Genomic DNA, 16,951 nt, shown 5'->3' on the forward strand with positions numbered 1-16,951 from the left:
TTTTTTCAATAACTGTATTAATTGGTCTTTCTTTGCATCATACAAATCGGTTTCTACTTTATCAAATCAAATTCTTTGTCAGTTACTGCACAAACGTTAATTGTTTTGTCTTTAACAAACTCTACTCTTGACTTGATACTACTGCTGAATATCCCTGGGCTAAGGTTTCAACGCCGATTACAATATCGTTTTTCATACAATCGTCGTTAACTTACATGAAACATTACTTCAATACAATTTTCATTAATCATTACATTACTTAAAATTGTATAGTACTCACTAAATTAGCATTACCTATACCACTTAACGATACGACATTATTTAATTCTTTTTCCGGTCAACTTATGCGATGTGCTCTCTTAGCCAAATGAGCATTCTGCTCCGGAAATCAAGAAAGTAATCGGAAACTTCTCACCTCGTTGATCATGAATGCTTTTTGGTTCTTCACCACAGCACATCTCAACTCGCTTATGTGGTCGCGATCCAGATCTTTTCCAGCAGTTCTCTTTGGACATTGAGTAAGAAATATGTCCCGGTTCGTTGCAAACGGTAAGCATATTATGGTGGTCTTGGCAGCGATGTGACATCCCTCTGATATCTCCATAATTCTCCCGCAGTAGATGACTGGCTCCTTCACTCTGCATCTGCTTTTTTGTGACCAGAACTGACCACGAGGAGTGGGCATTAACTGCAAGATGATTTAAAACGCTTAGCACTCGGCTCCTCGTGCGAAGAAGTTGGATCGCTTTTTGTCTAATGAAAACACTTGCAGCTCAGACTGCAGCTCGCGTCCTGGTGTGAATACGTTGCTGTGGTATGCTACGCGCTGCAATCTATGGTCATGATGTGCTAGATGCCAAGTACCACATGATGCGGATGCAATCTTCTTTTTCAATTCCATATCAGCGTCCATTTTGTGACAAGTGACGTCATATTCTCTCGGCTCGCATAAACGGCAAGGCTCTCGCCAGCATTTGGTTGGCACCCAACAGGTTGAGAATTGCGGCCGCCGGTGTCTCAGTATTTTTCATACCGCTGCTCGAACAACTGCCTAAACTGCTGCCATGTGATTTCCAGGGTAGCAGATCTGCGATAGCCACTGTGAAGCGCTTCCTTCAAGAGACTGCGTTAATGCCATTATTAATGCACTGCCCTCCAACGGTTTTTCGCTACCAAATGATGTCCACAGTCGCGCACCACTGAATTGGCATCTGCTCCAGAGACGTCCGAATTAAATTTCGGCAAAACAATGCCGTTACTTTGAAGAGGCCTCTCGAAACGCCGTATGCAACGTGTTTGCTAGTAGCATAAAACTTCGATTTTGCTGTTCCATCAAGGCACGAAACTGATCCGAAAAATACTGTAGATCCGGAGTTACATCCCACTTCTGATGTAGAAGCATGAAATTGCTTCATCGTTTGTTGGTTGCGTCTGTGGGTTTATTTCAGCCATCTTTTTATGCATTATCGCTAAAAATAGTGAAGCGAGGCTTCAGCGTGTGTTGATCTCTTCCTATTTCACAAATCCAACTGGACGCTTTCAGTTCTCTGGCACTACCACACTCAACCCATATGGGTTCTATTGTGGGTCTCATTCTATTCACCTTAACAGCTGGAGACAACACTGACAACCGCATATGCTGTCGTCTCACTTTTTCTAGTGTTGTAACAGTATACAAAGGCTTCTCGCCTTTTGCAACACTACACAATTCGCCCCAGGACGCGGGCGTGCAATTCTAGACTTAGGCGTGCGCAATTCAAATTAACTGAACTTTGCTCCGACATATATATATAATATATTATATATTATATAAATTTTCTTCTTATATGCGTAATCATGTATACACATAATTCAATAATTATGCATACAATTTTGCATATTTATATATATAAATATATATATATATTTTTTGATAATATGCCATTAAACATAATATATTTAATCGAATGTCAAGCAAAAGGATAAGCTTCAGTGGATCGCAGTATGGCAGCTGCGTCAACCACTTACAACACCTTGCCTGTTATAAAGTCGTTTACAATTGATTCAAGGCTTTGTCATTGTATTAAATAATGTTTTAATATATAACTAGCGCGGCACCAGGTGATCGAAGATCCTCCCAATTTACTATGTTATATGTAACATTGGCATCACATCCATCGTCGTCTATTAAATGAATAATAAACTTTTAATGGTTTAGAAGCCATACAATGCAAATTGCCCCTTATTTATCATTGCAGTCCAGCACGGATACGACCTTAGAGGCGTTCAGGCATAATCCAACGGACGTAGCGTCATACCACTGTTCGCTCGAACAAGTATTGTGCCATTGGTCCGTACCTGCGGTTCCTCTCGTACTACGCAGGAATGCTGTCGCAAACAACGTTTTGTCATTAGTAGGTAAAAACTAACCTGTCTCACGACGGTCTAAACCCAGCTCACGTTTCCTTGCATGGGTGAACAATCCAACGCTTGGTGAATTTTGCTTCACAATGATAGGAAGAGCCGACATCGAAGGATCAAAAAGCGACGTCGCTATGAACGCTTTGCCGCCACAAGCCAGTTATCCCTATGGTAACTTTCTGACACCTCTTGTTAAAAACTCTTTAAACCAAAAGGGATCGATAGGCCGAGCTTTTGCTGTCCCTGTGTGTACTGAACACCGAGATCAAGTCAGCATTTGCCCTTTTGCTCTATGTGTGGTTTTCTGTCCGCACTGAGCTGGCCTGGGGACACCTCCCGTTATTATTTGAGAGATGTACCGCCCCAGTCAAACTCCCTACCTGGCAATGTCCTTGAATTGGATCATACCTGAGTAATTGGAGTTATTACCAAATTTTTAATTTAAGAACACATAAATGCACTCTCTCATTAATGAATTTGTTTGCGATTATATAACAAACTCGTGATACTTTGATCAAGAAGCTTGCATCAAAACCCAATACCATAAGATATAATAAATATATCCGTATAATGGCTAGGAAATGATACACGTTTCCATTTAAATCAAGTAAGTAAGGAAACAATAAGAGTAGCTGGTATTTCATTGTCGATACTAAACCGAAATTTAATATCTCCCACTTATTCTACACGCCTCTTATGTCTCCTTACACTGCCAGATTAGAGTCAAGCTCAAAAGGGTCTTCTTTCCCCCGCTAATTATTCCAAGCCCGTTCCCTTTGGCTGTGGTTTCGCTAGATAGTAGATAGGGACAGAAATAAACTCGAGTTTAACGTGAGCACTGCCATGTTTGCTTTAATCCCACGAAGCCCGAGCTTAGGAATCAAATTAAGCGTTGATCAGCGCCCCCTTGGAATTCACCGCAGGTACACATTTGAAGGCCAGTTGTTTGGACTGGACACTTCTCTGTGTGGGGAGCGAGGCCCACCTAAAACCTCTTCCGATTTTTGGTTATCGGCAACCGGTTGATACGTTACGCAACTCCACGCTGAGTATAATCCTCATTGTCCGCTTTGGACTACCACAGCCACCACGATACTCCCCGAAGGCGCCGCACAAATACCAGGACGGACAAGTCCGCAGGCACCTGGTTCCGTGGTACCAAAGAAATTCAACCTCTGGTCAGGTGTCGTATTCTGCTACCTATACTACCCAATTAAACTCCAAACAGTTAAACGATTGGTGCCGTACCTCCTTAATCGCCTTTTACGATATGGGGTCCCTTGTGGTTGGTATTCTTTACTAAGTAGAATAGGGACAGAATAAACTCGAGTTTAACGTGAGCACTCTGCCATGTTGCTTAATCCCACGAAGCCCGAGCTTAGGAATCAAATTAAGCGTGATTCAAGGCGCCCCCTTGGAAATTCACACCCAGGTATCTATCATTTGAAGGCCCACGTTGTGCTGGACTGGACACTCCTCCTCGTGTGGGGGACGAGAGAGCCCCACCCTAAAAACCCTTCCGATTATTTGCTATCATCAGCCAACCGGTTGATACGTACGTTTTCCACGCTGAGGCTCCAATCCCTCCAGTAGCGTAGCGGAGCACCCCGCTCCCTCATGTGCCCTGGCACTCGGAAGCAGGTACCCTCTGTTGTAGATCTCTACTCGCTGATGAGCGCGAAGATCCTCCAGTCACCGTCCTCGGAGCGACGCTACTATAGTGTGATCTGCGACCCACCAGCAGCGTCTATATATTCCTGCTCTCTCCCTGCAGACTCTGGTTCCAGCAATGACAGCGTAGCCTCTCGTGCAGTTCCGCTTGAGATTTTAATTACAACGCAGCGTGGAGCACCCGCCTCCCATGCCGTACGATACGCTGCAGAATGTGGTTTTCTCTACTGGGCAGCATCACCTTGCGACATCATTTCTGCTCCTGGGTTGACCGCGTGGGTATGGCAGCAATCCGCAGTTTATCCCTCTTGCTAAAGCTTTTCCAGCGCCTAACAACTCCGTGGGTGCGAACACTCACCTCATGCGCAGCATAACGCCCATGCTTCGGGACTGCGATCAACAGAGCGAGTGCAACTCAGCCACGCTAACGATCAAAGGCGGTATAGCCGTTCTCTCCGATCCTTTGCACCTACTAGCGGCTCCGAACACTCTCGTGGTAGGTGGCATGCGGCTAGTCTAGGAGCGCGAGGCGAGAGGTGGGTACGGATCGAGGGTTTCTTTTTTTGCATGTTGGAATGGTGTGATGTTTGTCCAACTTTGGAAGGGCCCATTGTTTGGACTGGAACACCTTCCTCCTGTGTGGTGTGAGCGTAAGGCCCACCTAAAACCTCGTTCCGGATTTTTGGTTATCGGGCAACCGGTTGGATACGTTACTGCAATCCCACGCCTGATAAGTAATCCTCCAATTGCCGCTTTGAACACCACAGCCACCACGATACTCCCCGAAGGGCCGCACCAAATACCAGGTACGGACAACGGCCGCAGGCACCTGGTTCCCGTGGTAACCCAGAAAAAATACCTCTGGTCAGTGTGTCCGTATTTGCTACTATACTACCAATTAAACTCCAAACAGTAACGTTGGTGCCCGTATCCTTAATCGCCTTTTACGATAAGTGGGGGTCCACTTGGTTTGGTATTCTTTACTACAGTCCCACCCTGCCAGCAACCACAACGGCCAAAAGTAGATAGGGAAGCAGTAGGAAGAATACTTCGATGTAGTCACATTCATATGCGCGTCACTAATTAGATGACTGAAGGCATTTGGGCTATTTTTTTTTTTGTAGGAAATGAAAATTTGCCCCACGATCAACAATCCTATATGATGGCAGCGTCTATGACTGTTTTCCCTTTACTTTGACTTTGTCCACAATAGATTTGGCCAGTGTGTTGACTTTCAATGAGGAAAGTAACCTCGGGCTAACCACTCCTGATGCGATATCCAGTATATGACAATGATCGTCTTAAAGGCCGCAGAGCTCCGCCTCTACCACCCTGGTACTGATCATATAATTGCTATCACCAGCGGTAAGGACTCAGTCTGCGTCAGTCGTTTTTACCGACCGATAGCTCCAGATGCCCCTCCAGTTTAGCGTAGCAGAAACGATTTTAATGTCCTCATGTGCCCGTAATCCCGAACCAGACCGTTCGTACGCCTGTCCTCGTCGTAGATCTCAACGCTTACTCTGATGAGCTTGGTCAAGCATCAAGTCCGTCAGTCACAACCTGAGCGTCGATCACTATATGTGGAAATCTGGCTCGGAAACCCACAGGTCCGGCTTATATATCCTGTTCTCTCCCTGCAGACTTGGTCAGCAAGACAGAGTAGCCTCTCGTCTCAGTCCCCGCTGAGATAATTACTACACTGTTTGTGTCTAGCCACCCGGCTCCCCATTGCGTACGATGACACTTCTGCAGAAGTGTGTTTAGTGATTCGGGAGCATCACATTCCTGTGCACGACACTGCCTCTCCCAATCGTGCCTTCCCCTCGTGGTACGGACCGAGTGGGTAGGCATTTATCCGCAGTTTGATCCCGATTCAAATAACTTTTCCAGTTAACAAACGCGTGGGTGCGACAACCCACCCGTGTTGCGGAGCATAACGCCTGCTTCACGGGAGCACCGCTACCATCAACAGAAGGAGTGCAACCTATCCGCCAGATACGCATCGATCAAAAGGCGTGTAATCCACAGAGCGCGTCTCCCGATGACCTTTGCACCTATCTCGTGCCCTCCGAATTTCCGCAACTTAAGGAACGAACTGGCCGTCTCGGGTTGCTCGAGGTGGGCATTTTATGTTCGTATAGTCTGTATGGCAGCATTGGAGCTGTCCTTCGAACTGAGGGACACCGAGACCCCCACTGTGTGGTGGGGGCATGGGAAGAAATGCTACTGACTACAGTCCTAGGGAAAGATCTACCAATTTCCTTACGAAGCGCGGACCGTACAGTCTTCACACTTTCTCAAAACGCCTAATTGCCAGACACTACCAAGGTTAGCATTGTGATATAGCGAGATGAGGACAGTTCGAGGGCGAATAACTTCTGCTGTGGCTTCCAGGGGGACCGCGATATGATAATCAATCGGGACGCTGAATGTCCTCAGTCGGATTGTAGCGGGCCCTCCGTCCGCAGTGAATGCACATGCCGGGAGTACCTCCACTCCTCCGACGCTTCAAGCTTGGACACGTGCGCGAACCTACACAGAAGGCTCCGGTGAATCGATACACAGTAACTTCTGCTTCGGTTGCCCTTCGACACACTAACAGTAAACACTATATTAGCGTTAGGGGTCAGCCCAACGACGCCAAAAAGGAGAGACCGTGTATACCCAATAATGCCTGAAGGCCCTTCGGTGTAGAAGGCAAACAATCACCAGATCGTCTGCGAACGCTGCAAAGCGTTGTGTTTTTGGCATTCCGACACTGACACCAAATGCTCGTCCGGTAGAGACCTGAGCAACCGGTCGATATGACCAAGTTTAACACATATGTGGAGACAAAGGGTCACCCTGCTTCACACACCTCTAGCAGGGACGAATTCCTCTGATCTCCAGCCTTTACCATTGAGACTAACTAGTGCACCTTCCAAGTACAAGCTACGTACGTAAGTCAACAAACCCGTTGGTGCACATATAACGCGATAGGGTGTCATTACTACCGCTGCGTGAGACACAGAGCAAACAGCTATGCTGACATCAAGTGTCGCCGATATAAACACGACGCATGACGTCTATGGGGTCCTCTCAGGATTTAAGTCAACTATTGTCGCGTTATCGTCGGCGCAACGTACAGTAGGGAAGAAACCCCCCGCTGACATGCGGATCCAATACGACTGATGAGGCCCATCGCGAGATGCCAAGAGATGCATTGATTGTCTAACTATGAACGAGAAGGCAACCGATATCGACACGGAAAGTCTTCTGGTCGGAGATCTCTTACCGTCTTCGGGATGAAAACGGTTCTGAGCCAATTCGCAAGAGTGTGGGTAGTTGTGGCCGCACCCGAGAATAAGGTTCATTATGCGAAGCATAACACCATAGGGAATACTACTCTGGCAGTTCTTGGAGATATTCCGTCCGGTCCGGGAGAAGAAGTCAATGGCACTTGATATGCAATTGCAGGTCCCAGACGTAATTAGGTGACGCATACCCCCCTCAAGCAACGTGTCCCATATGGGGCACGTGCTTATTGCAAGAGGAAAGGCTTCTGCTGTGTCATGACTTCTCTCCAGTATGGTTCCATAATCTCTTGGATTGGCATTAACGACTCGTCGGGTCTGCAAGCAAGTAATCCAATGCATCGGGCGACCTTTTGTCCGCATTATACGCTGAACCCTAGCGAACTGCTGCCGTTCTATGTTGTCTCCTATTGCGAGCTCAGGAAAGACTCTCGGCGATAACCGACCTTCGTTTCGATTCGGAAAAATTTCCAGGAGATAGTTAGACATAACACTGGAGAGAGTAGCTTCTTTGCCGAAGGTCTGCGCTCCATCAATGATAGATTGGCAGAACCATCGACTCTCTCACGATCGATTACATCCCACAGGTGCCGAAGCCCGCAGTATTCCGCATGAGGACGGATCGTCCGATATGTATCGATGGTGTGATTGGAACCGACTCTGACATTGAAGAGAAGACTCAAGCCCCACTTATACTAGAGCGGCGCCGTAATGGTTTGTGTTCACTAATTTCAGGGGATAAGAGACCGCTTGCCCTCTTAGCTGCTCGATTTTTCCTTAATTAATTAATCGCCTGGTCGAACACTTGTTAATAGCATCGACGCGCGTTCTGGAAAATGCCACGCCAGCTTTTTATTAATGACCTCTCGACCCATTTTCTATGAGCTCAAGTTCCTCCTCGCCATCATGGCCAATTCTTCCTCACACCAACTTGGGTTTTGCACGTCAAGCACGCGTACGAAGCTTCATCAAGCCTGTCTTTGTGCTGACAGCGACATGTGGACCGCTAAACCGGTCTTTGTTCCAAAGATCGCCGCGATCCACACATATATGTCCAACAACTGGATTAGCATCTACGTTTCACCCCTGATGGGCTCTACGGATGCCGTAGGAGAATTCACTGAATAACTTTCAGCTATCCGGGCATGTTATTTAAGTTGCAACATCAAGTTTTTCAGGCCATCGGGGGTGGTAACCCAATGGCCCCTTTCGGCCGCTCATTTTCGCTGCTGGCCTGAAACTACATCGGTAGCACCAGGAGGACACCACGAGGAGGCCACAAGTTAAGTGGGGCACAGTGTTGCCTTGAGTTCGACTGAAATCTGACTAACGAAGGACGGTAGTCCACTTTGCCATTGCTGATAAATGAACCATTTCCCTGCCGCAGACCCAATCTGATCCTCCTTCAGAGAGTCATAGTACTCCCCCGCGCCGTTGACCCGCGTTACTGTGATTTCTTCACTTTGACATTCAGAGCATGGCAGAAATCACATTGTGTCACACCCGCTAGGGCCATCACAATGCTTTGTTTTAATTAGACAGTCGATTCCCAAGTCCGTGCAGTTCTGAAATTGATTGTTATTGATAATCGTTATAATTTAAAAGAACTAGCTGGTTTGCCCAACTAGTATTCTTAAAAATTTAGCAAGAAAGTTCCACAATTGGCTACGTAACTAAACTATCCGGGGAACAAGAAACTACCATAAATGATAGAAACTCTATTTACCCAGAACGAGCACATAAACCATGTTATTGTTTCCCCAATCAAGCCCGACTATCTCAATCTTCAGAGCCAATCCTTATCCCGAAGTTTACGGATCTAATTTGCCGACTTCCCTTACCTACATTATTCTATCGACTAGAGACTCTTCACCTTGGAGACCAGCTGCGGATATTGGTACGGCCTGTTGAGAAGTTTGCGTGTCCCCACCATAAATTTTCAAGGTCCGAGGAGAAAATATCGACACAACAGTATATGTCATGCTCTTCTAGCCCATCTACCATATCTCTCTGCGAAAGACTTCCATGGTAGTACGGCTATAAAACAGAAAAGAAAACTCTTCCGATATCTCTCGACGGCTTCTTTATGGTCGTTCCTGTTGCCAGGATGAGCACGAGGCCCATATTTAATAACAAACGGATACTCAACAGGTTACGGGAATTGGAACCGTATTCCCTTTCGTTCAAAATTATTCAAGTTTTTTTAATTATGACAAAATATAAATTTTAGTTACTTTTTTTTACTTGAAAATTTTCGGCTTTCGCCTTGAACTTAGGACCGACTAACTCGTGATCAACCACTGTTCACACACGAAACCCTTCTCCACTTCAGTCCTCCAAGGTCTCATTCGATTATTTGCTACTACCACCAAGATCTGTACCAATGACGGCTCCATGCAGGCTTACGCCAAACACTTCTAAGCACACCATTGTACCTTCCTACTCACTAAAGTTTCAAAATTTATATTACAAGTAATATAAATCATCTACTTTAGCGGTAATGTATAGGTATACAACTTAAGCGCCATCCATTTTAAGGGCTAGTTGCTTCGGCAGGTGAGTTGTTACACACTCCTTAGCGGATTTCGACTTCCATGATCACCGTCCTGCTGTTTTAAGCAACCAACGCCTTTCATGGTTTCTGAATGAGTTGTTAATTTGGGCACCGTAACATTACGTTTGGTTCATCCCACAGCGCCAGTTCTGCTTACCAAAAGTGGCCCACTGGGCACATTATATCATAACCTTAAACTTCATATCAAGAAAGTTAAGGTTCTTACCCATTTAAAGTTTGAGAATAGGTTAAGATCGTTTCGACCCTAAGGCCTCTAATCATTCGCTTTACCAGATAAGAGATTATTTTATACAACAGTTAAATGCACCAGCTATCCTGAGGGAAACTTCGGAAGGAACCAGCTACTAGATGGTTCGATTGGTCTTTCGCCCCTATACTCAATTCTGACAATCGATTTGCACGTCAGAACTGTTTCGGTCTTCCATCAGGGTTTCCCCTGACTTCAACCTGATCAAGTATAGTTCACCATCTTTCGGGTCACAGCATATATGCTCAAGGTACGTTCCAGTTAGAGGCATAAATAATATAAATATTATTATACATAACTATATAGAACGCCCCGGGATTGCGTTAATCAACTATAAATAGTTAAAAAACTAATCCCAATAATAGTCAAGTTAATTACGCTATTAGGTTTATATCCAATAACTTGCACATATGTTAGACTCCTTGGTCCGTGTTTCAAGACGGGTCCCGAAGGTATCCTGAATCTTTCGCATTGTTAATCATACAAGTGCTTATAATAAACATAAAAATCAATGATAATCATGCCATTATATAATTCCGAAAAATTAACGCACTGTACTCATATAATCTATCAGCACTTTATCAAATTTTTGAAATTTATTTTATGTTAAAATGCAAGCACTCTAATTTAAATAAACTCTTATCAAAATTGTTTGATAAATTCCATACATGCTAATAGATTACAATGTCCTTATATGGAAAAAATGCACACTATCGTTATAATATTGATTAAATATTACAATTCTAATGATGAATTTTCCATAACGGATATTCAGGTTCATCGGGCTTAACCTCTAAGCAGTTTCACGTACTATTTAACTCTCTATTCAGAGTTCTTTTCAACTTTCCCTCACGGTACTTGTTTACTATCGGTCTCATGGTTATATTTAGTTTTAGATGGAGTTTACCACCCACTTAGTGCTGCACTATCAAGCAACACGACTCTTTGGAAACATCATCTAATAATCATTAACGTTATACGGGCCTGGCACCCTCTATGGGTAAATGGCCTCATTTAAGAAGGACTTAAATCGTTAATTTCTCATACTAGAATATTGACGTTCCATACACTGCATCTCACATTTGCCATATAGACAAAGTGACTTAGTGCTGAACTGATTTCTTTTCGCTCGCCGCTACTAAGAAAATCCTTGTTAGTTTCTTTTCCTCCCCTAATTAATATGCTTAAATTCAGGGGGTAGTCCCATATGAGTTGAGGTTGTTTAATTACACTTATAGACAATTCTCTGCCTATTTTGAAATATACTATTTTTTTCTTGAAGGTCCATAATATTCACAAAATTATTCTTTATACCATATTCGTTAATAAGAGGCAATTCTAGTTTATAAAATAATATATTTTATGCTAGACATTCCTCAATATTATTTGAAATGAATAAAGAACATATAATTCTTCAAATTTCTCATGCAACAGAGTTTTAGTATTTTCATTTATTAATTCATATTATGAATATCTTAAGCGAGAACTTTTTAGATTCACACTTATATTATCCAATAATATACAATGTGCTTAAAATTCCCGAAAATTTTAAACAAACTTATTTAGCATAGTCTTACAACCCTCAACCATATGTAGTCCAAGCAGCACTAAAAAATTAATTAAAGTACATAACAGCATGGACTGCGATATGCGTTCAAAATGTCGATGTTCATGTGTCCTGCAGTTCACACGATGACGCACAGTTTGCTGCGTTCTTCATCGACCCATGAGCCGAGTGATCCACCGCTTAGAGTGATACAATTTTTTTTTTATTTCATTACGTCAAGAATATTTTTATTGAAAGAAATTAAAAATACACCATTTTACTGGCATATATCAATTCCTTCAATAAAATTTTTTTTTTATACCTAAATAAATGTTGCGAAATGTCTTAGTTTTACATAATCGATAATAATAAGATATATGACAAGTATATTTTAGCTAAATTTATTTATTATGATCAACATATGTAAAGCGTTAACCTGCAAACAGGTACAACATTGTTTTTCTTTAGGTGTTGCGAACCAATGTATGCGCACTGGAATATGCACAATACATTTTGCAACGCATGTATATTATGGTACATATACACGCAGTTTTTATTTTATCCAAAACACATAAAACACTCTTAATACAGTATATATAATAATAATAATACATGACAAACGGTTTTTAGCTAATTTTAAATTATTATATGTTGCATAATTGTATCTCATATGATTGAATAAAATATTTATATTTATTAGTTACATAATTTATTAAATATTGCAATTCCCTAAAAGAGAAAAACAAATTTAATTTATTAACGGTTAGATGCATTAAAACAATAATGATCCTTCCGCAGGTTCACCTACGGAAACCTTGTTACGACTTTTACTTCCTCTAAATAATCAAGTTCGGTCAACTTTTGCGAAACAACCGCAACACACAAGGCGTCACAGTGATCACGTCCGGAGACCTCACTAAATAATTCAATCGGTAGTAGCGACGGGCGGTGTGCACAAAGGGCAGGGACGTAATCAATGCGAGTTAATGACTCACACTTACTGGGAATTCCAAGTTCATGTGAACAGTTTCAGTTCACAATCCCAAGCATGAAAGTGGTTCAGCGGTTTACCCGGACCTCTCGGTAGGGAAATACACGTTGATACTTTCATTGTAGCGCGCGTGCAGCCCAGGACATCTAAGGGCATCACAGACCTGTTATTGCTCAATCTCATTATTGCTAGACGCAATTTGTCCATTTAAGAAGCTAGTGTCCTTATAATGGGACAAACCAACAGGTACGGCTCCACTTATATAAAACACATTCAAACACAATAAACATTTTACTGCCACCATGAATGAAAGGCTATATAAGCTTCAACACCATAATCCTGAAGATATCTATTTTATATATTTGAGTCTCGTTCGTTATCGGAATTAACCAGACAAATCACTCCACGAACTAAGAACGGCCATGCACCACCACCCATAGATTCGAGAAAGAGCTATCAATCTGTCTTACACACTTATGTTCGGACCTGGTAAGTTTTCCCGTGTTGAGTCAAATTAAGCCGCAGGCTCCACTCCTGGTGGTGCCCTTCCGTCAATTCCTTTAAGTTTCAGCTTTGCAACCATACTTCCCCCGGAGCCCAAAAGCTTTGGTTTCCCGGGGAAGCGACTGAGAGAGCCATAAAAGTAGCTACACCCAATTGCTAGCTGGCATCGTTTATGGTTAGAACTAGGGCGGTATCTGATCGCCTTCGAACCTCTAACTTTCGTTCTTGATTAATGAAAACATCTTTGGCAAATGCTTTCGCTTAAGTTAGTCTTACGACGGTCCAAGAATTTCACCTCTCGCGTCGTAATACTAATGCCCCCAAACTGCTTCTATTTAATCATTACCTCTTGATCTGAAAACCAATGAAAGCAGAACAGAGGTCTTATTTCATTATCCCATGCACAGAATATTCAGGCATTTGAAGCCTGCTTTAAGCACTCTAATTTGTTCAAAGTAATTGTACCGGCCCACAATAACACTCGATGAAGAGCACTAATGCAGGTTTTAAATAGGAGGAACATATAAAAAAGTACAAGTACCTAATTATATATAAGAACTCCACCGGTAATACGCTTACATACATAAAGGTATAGTACTAACTACAATTGTAAGTTGCACTACCCGTATGAAGCACAAGTTCAACTACGAACGTTTTAACCGCAACAACTTTAATATACGCTATTGGGAGCTGGAATTACCGCGGCTGCTGGCACCAGACTTGCCCTCCAATAGGTCCTTGTTAAAGGATTTTAAAGTGTACTCATTCCAATTACAGGGCCTCGGATATGAGTCCTGTATTGTTATTTTTCGTCACTACCTCCCCGAGCTGGGAGTGGGTAATTTACGCGCCTGCTGCCTTCCTTAGATGTGGTAGCCGTTTCTCAGGCTCCCTCTCCGGAATCGAACCCTGATTCCCCCGTTACCGTTTGCAACCATGGTAGTCCTAGATACTACCATCAAAAGTTGATAGGGCAGACATTTGAAAGATCTGTCGTCGGTACGAGACCATACGATCTGCATGTTATCTAGAGTTCAACCAGTGTAACGATCTTGCGATCGCTTGGTTTTAGCCTAATAAAAGCACACGTTCCCAGAAGGTCCGTGTTTTAATTGCATGTATTAGCTCTAGAAATTACCACAGTTATCCAAGTAACTGTTAACGATCTAAGAACCATAACTGATATAATGAGCCTTTTGCGGTTTCACTATTAATTCGTGTGTACTTAGACATGCATGGCTTAATCTTTGAGACAAAGCATATAACTACTGGCAGGATCAACCAGAATAATGTTCATTTCATTATGTAATATATTTTAAAATATAAATTCATAAATCTTCAATATATGTAAAATACATTGACAACTCACAAATATTTTTGAATAACAAACGATAATATTCAATAATTGTATATATATATATGTTATACTTGACAGTACTATACGAATGTGGCCATAATTAGATAGCATTCACGTTCGCCTAGTTATAATCACAATTGTTTATAATAAATATATATACTTATATATAAATATATATGATCATATAATCGTTCAAAAATATCTTTTATTTCAACTTACTAAATAATATTATCATCACACATGCATATTATAATTTAAATTTCATTATTGAATAGGAAATTATTTTTATGTGAAATGTGTGATAATTTTATCTAATTCTGCATTTACGTGTAGACATATTATATTATAAAAAGACCTCCGTCCCACCAATAGTGTCCCTAGAGGATTGTTTCAATTATTCCAAAATATTAATCTCTTTAGCTAGACGAAAGCACCGGTCCTTCTTTTTGAAAAGAGACATTTTTAATTTACAGTCTATTATTGGTATATATACGGATTAATTATAATAGACCATGATAATGGTTCAATTTCTAATATCGATGAGAAATAATAATTAATGACTACCAAATTATTACTTAAATATGGACAAACTGAATGATAGATGTGCATCCGAAAGGTACATATCATACCGGTGTATGGAGCACACGACTGCCCGACCATGTATAGGATTTAGTGCGTATCGAGCTTTCGAGAGGTGAGACAGACGTGCTTCTCCGGTGTGTGCTCCTCGTGAGAAAGCATAGAAGCCTACTTAAAAACAGGGTGCGAGCTAGAGGACGAGGAATTTAGAGTTTTCCCTGTGTGGGAATCCAAATATGCAACAAAGGTGCGAATAATTTAGGTGAGCAGTGACAGGGCGAGGAAAAATGCGAGTTTTTCCAATTGCAGAAAATAACATACGAGGTGGCGTGGAAATCCAAGTTTTGAAGCTAATCCGACCTTTGTGTTGTTTAAAAAGCTTGGAAGAAATCCACAGTGTTCGACTTTACGCAAGTCTGAGCGCGCGCCGTGAATAAAGTTCCAAGCTTTAATAAAGACTCCTAAACTAAAAGCTCGGTGTCAGCTTTTTAGCAAGTCGCGAACATCGCCACCAGACACGAACAATTGATAGCAAAAACATCAAACGCTATCTCAAGTCACGAACCATCGATATAGCAAGGACACAAACGCTGTGTCGGTTCAGCTGTTTAAGCAAAGGTCGCAAACGAATCGACCCAAGCACGAACGAGAAAATTAGCAAACTCAAGACGCTTGGCGCGAATTTCGAACTCCTTCAAGATTCGAATTCGCGGGTCAGTTTCTCACCATGGAGGCTGGCAAGCCCGCGGCCTAGAGAGAAAGGGCAACATCAAATATAAAAATAGTGACTCCATGCATCCGAGCCTGGAGAAATAAATGCGTCAGGAATGCAAAAAGCCGATAGGAGACAAGGCCAGCCACCAGCGAGGAGCCAGAGTTGTTTTTATGTCTGCATTAATGAAAGCAGACTTAAATAACTCATTGGAAGTCCCTATCTGAGGAACGATGATGAAACAGATTCTAGTTGATGATTACACGATAGAGACACGCAGCTCCCTAAGAGACATCCAAAAAGCATGACCAAGAGAAAAAGGCACCCAAGGAATCCAAGCCAGCAGCCAATTTCTTCATCCGGCATGTACCAGCTCAGACCTATCCAAAACACTCTTGGCGCTTAGGCAACAGATTAGAGGTCCACATACAAGCCCAGCAGAATAACTTCCTCGAGGTCAATGACTGCCAACAGCGATGGCTTTACAAACAAAGACTTTCTTGAGCGATAGAAAAATAGGATTCCACCACCTTTAACCGAGATGAACGGGCCTACCGGGTGGTCATTCAAAGGCTCCACCACTCGATCCGATTTGGAAAGACTCAAGAGGACATGCGGCGCCACGGCACAAGGTTCAGGGCATGCTTCCACAATCCCAATAAAAGGGTACAAAGATAGCCTAAACCCTCTTTTCGTAGAGTTGGGAGCGGTCAATGAAACAATAAGGAGGTATGACCAGATCAACGGATATGCAGCACCATGGTCACGGTTGAACGCCAATAAATTCAAACGATGTCCCCAATGCTACCGGTGCAGCCTTCGCATAGCCCAAAGATTGCACCGGCGCGCTTCGAACCAAATCGTTTCGTAAAGTTGTGGAGCCGTAACAGCCCAGTGTGAATGCAAAGAAAGCCGAGTGGAACCGGCTTTCTGCTTAACTGCAGAGGGCACAGCACGGCCCAATCACAAGCTGTCCACCTTAACAAGGAGAGCGGAAGAGGTTTTGGCCCACCAAGGCAGGCAACCTCAGTTAACCCAGCCGCCCACCTCAAGCAAGAATCGACCCCAACGCA

General features: G+C 42.9%; 2 non-coding genes and 1 pseudogene across 2 annotated transcripts; all 3 read right to left on the minus strand.

Moving 5' to 3' along the window:
- Positions 1 to 1,942: 1,942 nt before the first annotated feature.
- Positions 1,943 to 11,410, minus strand: LOC117577338 (large subunit ribosomal RNA; annotated as a pseudogene).
- A 355-nt stretch (positions 11,411 to 11,765) lies between these two features.
- LOC117577332 (5.8S ribosomal RNA) lies at positions 11,766 to 11,944 on the minus strand. Its single transcript, XR_004573130.1, has one exon. It is a non-coding gene; the product is annotated as a 5.8S ribosomal RNA (ribosomal RNA).
- A 572-nt stretch (positions 11,945 to 12,516) lies between these two features.
- LOC117577386 (small subunit ribosomal RNA) lies at positions 12,517 to 14,518 on the minus strand. Its single transcript, XR_004573158.1, has one exon. It is a non-coding gene; the product is annotated as a small subunit ribosomal RNA (ribosomal RNA).
- Positions 14,519 to 16,951: the final 2,433 nt, after the last annotated feature.

This window comes from Drosophila albomicans, unplaced genomic scaffold (genome assembly GCF_009650485.2).
Source record: "Drosophila albomicans strain 15112-1751.03 unplaced genomic scaffold, ASM965048v2 utg000025l_pilon, whole genome shotgun sequence".
NCBI lineage: Eukaryota > Metazoa > Arthropoda > Insecta > Diptera > Drosophilidae > Drosophila > Drosophila albomicans.